The sequence below is a fragment of the Brassica oleracea genome, chromosome C4 (genome assembly GCF_000695525.1).
Source record: "Brassica oleracea var. oleracea cultivar TO1000 chromosome C4, BOL, whole genome shotgun sequence".
Classification (NCBI taxonomy): Eukaryota; Viridiplantae; Streptophyta; class Magnoliopsida; order Brassicales; family Brassicaceae; genus Brassica; species Brassica oleracea.
In genome coordinates, this window is record NC_027751.1 from 10,534,690 (window position 1) to 10,543,292 (window position 8,603).

The window sequence follows — 8,603 nt, forward strand, 5'->3', positions numbered from 1 at the left end:
GGTCTGTCGTGGGCTGCACCTCCCACACGGAGTTTAGGTATGTGTCTTTAATAGATCCGGGTTTAACTCTTTTTTTAACAAAAAAAAAAAATAACAGCACTGTAATTAGTGTCTTCTTTTCCCTCATGTTGGTTTTTTATTTATTAAATTGATATATATATTTTTTTGTAACCTAGTTTAAATTGATATGTTCGAAGTTACTTTTAACTTTTTTAGTGACAAGTAGGTATTCACATGCAAAATATCTATTCGACGATTCCATCTTATATATTAAAACATAAGTCACAACCTTGATTTATGTATAATTTTTTTTGAAAATGGACCTAATAAACCTATTTCTAAAAAGTTATGTTACATTTAAAATCTAGTCTTATCTTTTAAATTTTGGACCTACCAAAATTTTTTATTGGGCTATCAATAATTAAATTTAAAGAATAGATGATCTATTGGATTTATAGATAGTATAAATTAAATAGATATAATTTAATGTTGTAATACTTTACCCCTATATGTTAAATATTTAAATATTTGTCGATGTTAACTTTTAAAATTATAAAGATTTTTTTTAAAATAACAAAAATTATATTATCTAACAATGATTAATCTTTACTACTTTAAACCAATGAAAACAAATTTTAAACTATATAATTTATTTTAAAAATTAAACAAAAACTAAATGTTTAATTATTTACTCGATAATATAAATCTATGAAGCAAAAAGTTTAATTTTTTTAAAAACTTTCGAAATTTGTGAAATGTTACAATATCTTTGAATATGACAATAAAACAATATTTTACTAATCTTTATATATGTAGTTACGATTTTAATAATGAAACAATAATCCGAAAATATATATATATGAAGAAGATACAACAATCTATTCAATGAAAAAATATACCGTAAATTTATTATGTTTTAAAAATTGTTAGACACATATATTATAATATATACCAATTTAGAATTGAAAACAAAATATTTATATAAAAATAAACAAAAATCCGCGAAGTTGCCCGGATCGAGATCTAGTTCAGTAATTAAATTCCCTGTAAAAGACTCATAATTGCTAATACCGTTCAATTTATATTTATACTTAGTACACAAAAAGGTTCAATTTATATTGTTGCATTACCATTTTTTTTGTGTGCACATATTGTTGCATTACCATTAAGTCATAAATGTGTTTCAAACATACGAAAGAGTTTGAGCAAGAAACGTGTCTCCCAAAAACTGAGAAGGCGACAAGTCATATGCAGTGGTGGACGTAGGTGAAGACATACAGTGGCACGTGCCCAGTCTCTTTTTGTATTTTCCATCAATAATCAATTACTAAATATAGACAAAAAATCCACTTAGTAGGAAACTAAAGAGACAAAATATTATTTACAAGTAATTTCTTTATATGTGTTATCACGTATTCATTCTCATAAAAAATGACTGTGTTTTCATAAGATATAATGGTGACATGTAAAATTCTCTTATAAAAATTATATTTCTGACAAAACTTTTTAAATATAATAATTATTAATAAATATCATAACATCATTAAAAATAAATTTTATAAATAAATATTTATTTTGGCAAAACATTTTAAATATATTAATAGCTAATAACTTATATATTACCATAAAAAGAAAATATGATATATATATATATATATATATATATATATATATAAATTAAAAATTTAAACAAAACAATTACATCTAAATTTTTACATTAACTTATATATCATATTTTGTATAAATATTATATATTTTAAAAAAAAAATTGTATTTATATATTAAAGTAATGACTAGTGATTAATATATCACCATGAAAATAAATTATCTATGTAACATTTACTTTTGAAATATTAAATAAATTGATAACTCATATCTCATCAACATAGTAATATATATATATATATATATATACTAGGGTCGGTCCGCCATGCGGACATGACTTTTATTATACTTTTGAATATTTTTAAAAAATTGTAAATGTGTAGTTTAATAATATATATTTATCATTAATATTATTTATGTAGTTTTTGTGTTAATATTCAACTTCCCTTTTTTTGTTGACTAATTTTTTTAATAGGTTTATTGAAATTGTATAAATGAAACTATATTTTACTTTTCTTACATCAATGCATATTTCTAATATATTTTAAAAGTCTTTACAATTTTAAATATAACTAATAACTTTTCATTATGTTAACAATTTTAAATATAACTAATAATTTCTAAATAAAAAATATTTTAATTTCTCTTAAAATAATAATTATGCTATAAAAATATATATTTATTTATTTTAATATTGTATAAATAATTTCAAAATTTATTTACTATTCAGTTTTGTTATTTTTATTTAAAATATATGTTTATCTAACTAAAAATATTTTTATTATGTTATTATTTTACATTTTTTAATACTGGTATTATTCAGAATTGCGGTTGAAATTTAACATATAAGTTTTTTATGTTTTATATATTTTTAATATTTATTTTATTTCTTACTCTCTTCGAAATCTATTTTTAATTATATAAAACAGTACACTTTACCTAGTTAGCATGGATCCAATCGGACTATTTGACCGTTTCATGGTTGAACCAACTATAAACGTTCTAGGATCGATCCGCGGTTCGCACAGAATATAACTTACGTGTGATTTGTATGACAATTTTATTGTGTATTTTGATTGCATGTGTTTTGTGTTAGCATTTGCAACATAAATGTATTAGAATGCTTATAGTTGTTAAGAATCTTTAGGTGTGGAGGGATTATGTAGATTAAATTTATTACATTTTATTTTAATGGTTGTGTTTAGAAGTCGCTGCATATAATATATTATATATGTTGGAGCTTTACGTGGTTTTTTTTATGAAATTTTTTCTTAAATAGCATTTTTCAGTTTATTTTCACAAAAATAAACTTGAAGTAGGAAAATGACTAAAATAAATTTTATTAAAGAGTAAATATGTACTTATATCCAAGAATTAACTAATCTAGATTTAGAGTTTAAAGTTATGGAGTGGAGTTTTAGGGATAGAGTTTCAAATTTTTTAAAAAATAGAAAATAAATTTTTAAAATTTCAAAATAAAAGTATCTATTTTGGTCATTTTATTTTTTGAATGCTATTTTGTGACAAAAACTTTAAAATAGCTATTTTTGAAGAATTGCCCTAATATGTATCTATTGAATATTTTTAAATCAAACGTTATACATATGTTATCAATATATACAAAATTCATATTTTAATAACCACTGTAGTACACATACTTATTACTTATTGATATTTTATCAAATGAAATTATCGTCAAACTTTTTTTTAGATGATAACTAGATTATGATCCGCGGTAAAACGCGAGATTATGTTTTATAAAATAATGTTAGAAGTGTGTACCCTTTTATTAAATTTGTGTCCGATTTAGAATGTGTTGCTTGTAGTTTGGTTACTTATTTGTTTTTTCTTTTTGGTAAATCTTATTTGTTTCTTATATAAATATTAGGATGAATTTGTTTTAGTAAATTTGTGTCAAAATCAAAATTTAAATATTCATACTCTAATTCTTGAATTTGAAATGGTTTCTAGCTTTATATGCTACTGATAGATTGATTTGTTAGGATTTTTATTTGATTAGTTTTATTTTTATTAGTCATTAATAGGGAAAAAACAAAGAGAACAACACAATATAAATATTAACCATATTTTGAAGCGATTATTATTTTTAGTAACAATATATTGATTGTATTGGATTAAAAATAACATATGATTACATACATGATAGACTATAATATTATTCATTACAATATAGAAAAATAGGGTCGGCCGGTCCTACGGGATACAACTCTACCACCCAGTCAATTCCGTTCCACTTAACCCCTATTTTATGGACACATATCTTTCTGGCTAAGTAATGGAAAACTGAGATGATAATTTAAAAATAATATAAATAGTTAGAGTAAATATTTTTTATTTTTGTTTAATATTTGTTTTTATTTTAAAATTTTTTGTTATATATTAGTATGAATCATTATTTAATTGATTGTTATTCTTTATTCAGTTTTATTGTTATTATAATTAACTAAAATTTTCCTTACGATTAATAAGATTGTTTATTTGAAATTTTGTTTTGTTTTAATTTTGATGGTGTAGTATTGTTGATTTATTTGTTTAATTTGAAGTTATCTAGTTTTATTTATTCAATTACATTATTTTATATCGCGTATCTCTTATTCGACTATAAAACAATATATTTTATTATTACACAGTTGTGGATCTATGTTTAAAGTTTTTTTTAGAATCCTTGACATAAATATTTAAAATACATTCTACATTTATTTAATTAGAATAGCTTAACATAACTCTTTTATATAAAAAAATATTCATTTTTTTATATTTATTTTTTTATTTCTGTATTTTATTATATTTTTCCTAACAATTATTTTTGATTTTTTAATCTTTTATGTATTACTATCTCTTAAAATAGTTATTAATTAACACCAAATCTGAAACTAATGTCTTAAAATTAATAGTTGTTTAAATATAATAAGTCAAATGGATAGTTGTTTCCTCAAAAAGATGGAGGAATTAATTGTTTTATAATCTACCAAAATTCAAAATAAAATAATTTTATTATTATGGATTTTTAACGTTAAAACCCCTCGACTATGTTTGTTTTGGGTAAAAACCCCCAAACTAAGTATATAATGTAAAAGCCCTCAAACTAGCTTTATTTAATGAAGTAAACCCTAACAGGTCTTAATTACCAATACTACTGGTAAATTTTTAGTTGAGGGGTTTCTACATTAATTAAACATAGTTGAGAGGTTTTACCATTAAAAAAATCAATTTTAAAATATTATCTAAAAATTAATAACTTAAATTTTCAAAATTAGCATTTTAAATTTTTTTTTTTTTGTAAATATATGAGTTTGATGTGTTTTAAAATCAACATTATATGTGTATAAGTTAAAAATGTAAAAACCGAGAAAATATAACAAAAATTATATAAAGAATTTAGACGCAGTAAGACTTTCTTTCCTAACTTCCAGATCAGACATATTCCAAGAGCACAAAATACTACGGCGGACAAGCTTGCAAGTGGTGCGAGGAGTTCTCCTTCAGCTATGTTATATGTCGATTCAATACTTTCAGTTTGGCTTTCTGAATCGCGCGGTCCAGTTACTTAGTTCCCGCTTATGTTGTCAAAAAAAAGTTACAAATTTTTAAATAATATTATAAAATTTTGATTTTTTTTAAATATATTTAATGGTAAAACCCCTCAACTATGTTTACTTAATGTAGAAACCCCTAAATTAAAAATTTACCGGTAGAAATGGTAATTATGACCTGCTAGAGTTTAATTCTTTAAATAACGTTAGTTTGAGGGTTTTTTCATTAAATACTTAGTTTGAGGGTTTTTACCCCAAACAAACTTAGTTGAGGGGTTTTAACGTTAAAAATCTTATTATTATCATTAAAAAACCTAATAGATACATTAATTTTCCATCTAAATTGATATGAGAAAGAGAGCATCGTGTGGGGGCTAAATTGACCATTTGCCAAAAGGAGTTGATACAATTTTTAAACTATAATAAAGGATATGGGTCAAAATCTAAGATTGAGAACTAATAAAAGAGTGGATACAATATTTGATCGACATATGGACTTTGTTTCTCATATTTTCTCATTCGGTGCATCCATTCACTTTCTCGCTCTCTATTATGATGTCACATTTGTCCTGGTTAGGTAATCTGCTGAACTCTGCCACTGCCACTTCCATTTTTGTTTTGTATTTTTCTTTTTGTTTAGGCTGGTGTAAATGTGTACAACTCTGTTTTTGTGTTGACATTTTCAATGTTGGTTGCGTTAGAAACCTTACCGCTTTTGACTACCAGGCAAGTAGGTAAAGTTAACATTCATCCAATTATTTCCAAACATATATAAATGGGTATATCATCATCATCATCCTTACATATAACACCATTCTGGATTCGCACAGTAAATAAAAAAAAGAAGAGCAAGATAAGAGTTTCAAAAACTACAAAGTCGATGACTCAATCTTGTGGTTAATGCTTGTGATTCCAATGGTTTCGTACATGTTCTTCGGATTAGTAGCAAACTGATTCTGCAAGCCTTCACGGTTCACCTCTACTCTCTGTTTGGTGATAAACCGGTACCAGTAGTACTTAGGATTCTCGGTGTGTTGTTCACTGGCATGCCCATGTTTGGTCTTGCCCACTGCAAAGGGTTCACTCCTGTCACTCTTTTCACTGTTTCTTCTGCCATCTTAACATGCACAAAATTGTATCAATGCAATAAAACTTAGTTAAAACATTAACATTAGATAGAGAATCATATTTTTGGGTGTTGTAAAATCTTTGAAAAACTTATGAGTCACAGCAATATGTACTTTTGTTCTCGAGTTTCGATGTCAGCTCTTAGAATTCTGTTGTCGACAGCAGCTGCATCATACTTCTGATTCATGTCACAAAGACGACCAAGTAGAGTAGAATGCTAAGCTCTTAATTGGTTTACCTACCAAACATGAAAACATTTCCTATAAACCAATGGAACGCTTCTGAATAGCAAGAAAGATATCGAGAAATGTAGATGCATATGATTCTGATTCATTCATTTGTTATTGCTTTCTTCTCCTGGAGCGCTTAGCTGATTCTCGGTTTAAGAGCATCCTAGCCAACCAATTTCGAAATATTACAAAGAATTTATAAATTGGACTCGGCTTTAGACTTAACGACCATCTTTCCACTTTCAAAAAGATTTTTCTAAGAGTAACATAAAACTAACTGAAACATTCTTCTTCTAGATTTCAGTTGTTACTTTCTCTTTAAAGAAAGTAGAAACTCCCTGCCACAAACATTTCCCGGTAAGACTTACAAGTTGGATGTATCTCTATATATGGAGTGGTTATCAGAAAAAAAGAAGAAGATCCAAGATACAAAAGTTCTCAAGAATTGTACCTCCTAGCACGCTTAACGTCGGTAGGATCTCCATTATCAGCTGTTTCTGTGTCTCCATCAAGATCGTCGTCATCAGAATCATCTGGTGATGAAATACTGGTGGTTTGCCTTGCTGGAACAACATCTGGTTTCTTTTTAACGCTTGTTCAGGGAACAGATCTAACAGATGAAACACCGGCTGAGCTTTGTGCCACAACAACAGAGCCTAGAATATTACAAAAAATAACCCCATTATCCACAATCCGAAAAAACATTTCACCCAGAGAGTATATACCATAATCAAAGGAGCTTTCTTTTTCACTGCTTGTTAAATAATCTCCTTTAGTACCTCCCAATGTTCAAGAAAACCAAAAATCAAAAAAGTAGACTGGGATTTTAAAAGTGTTACCTTTTAGGGATTATGATCTCTCTATCTTGAGCTCTCTTCAGCTGCAAACTGCTTCTCTTCTCTGATCAATCAAAAGTGTTACTGTTTGATTCATCATCTCTTTCACTATCATCGCCCCAAGGGGGTCTTGCACCAGTGGATCTATAGCGTGAAATCAAATGCCTTGAATGAGCTCTTCTCCTCCAGATGTTCGTTGATGCTTCTACTTTATTCGCCATCTCCAAAAAAAGCAACAATGTGCATGTTAATCAGTACTCTCACAAACCGTAGCTAAGTACGAAAGTTACCATATTGTCCGACAACAACAAAGCCAGCGAAATAATAATTTTTGGTACTCGTAATCCTCTGATAATATAAGAGTAATAACAAACTGTTAATTATAAGAGTAATAACAAACGTTTTAAAAATATAACATTTGATTTCAATCTTAAGACCAAGGAGATGCGAAGAAGGATATACCGGCGGTGATAAAAGAGTTGATCGGAGCCCCTGCCGCAGTGTAAACCGAAGAAAGGTCAACTGATGCGGTATTAATATTTCTCGCGGTCACGACGGTTGTAGTGGCGACTGAAGAGGCAGGGACCAAGAGGTTAAGATGGTGTTGAGAGGATTCTGCGGCTATGGGCAGGGCTTGAGCTGTAGCGGTGATCATCTGATAGACCTTGGTCGTAGAGAAGAGGAATACTCACGTATATTTATACCCAACACAAACCGACTCTCAAATCTAAACGACCCATTGAAGATGACATCATGGGGATGAGTTTAATGGGATTAAACACGAATTCACAGCTCGCCGTTTCAGATAGCGTGAGGAAGATCAGACGTCTCGCGTCGCCACCGCACGAAGAGAGGAGACGATCTTAAATTCTTCGATCGGGCAGAGCTAGGGTTAGAGGGCGAAACATCACGATTCACGTCTTAATGAAACGATGACACGTGTCACGATGAGAGACATCGACTTATCTAGCTGGCATCTTATGTGGCTTCATGAGAGTGAAGCAAACACTCTTTTATAATAATAGATTCATAATTAACTGATTTGGTTTAGTTGCTCTAATTATTTGACAATTTAGCTTTACGAAAAATATGGAAAATGGATTAGTTAAACCAATTTGTTAGCATCAGTTATTAGTTACATCACCTATATTAAAATTTTGATCGATAAAAAGTCCAAAGTCCAATTAGTCTTACCTAGCAGTATTATACTATATGAGTTTTTTCGATGATGATGCATTGTTCATAACAGC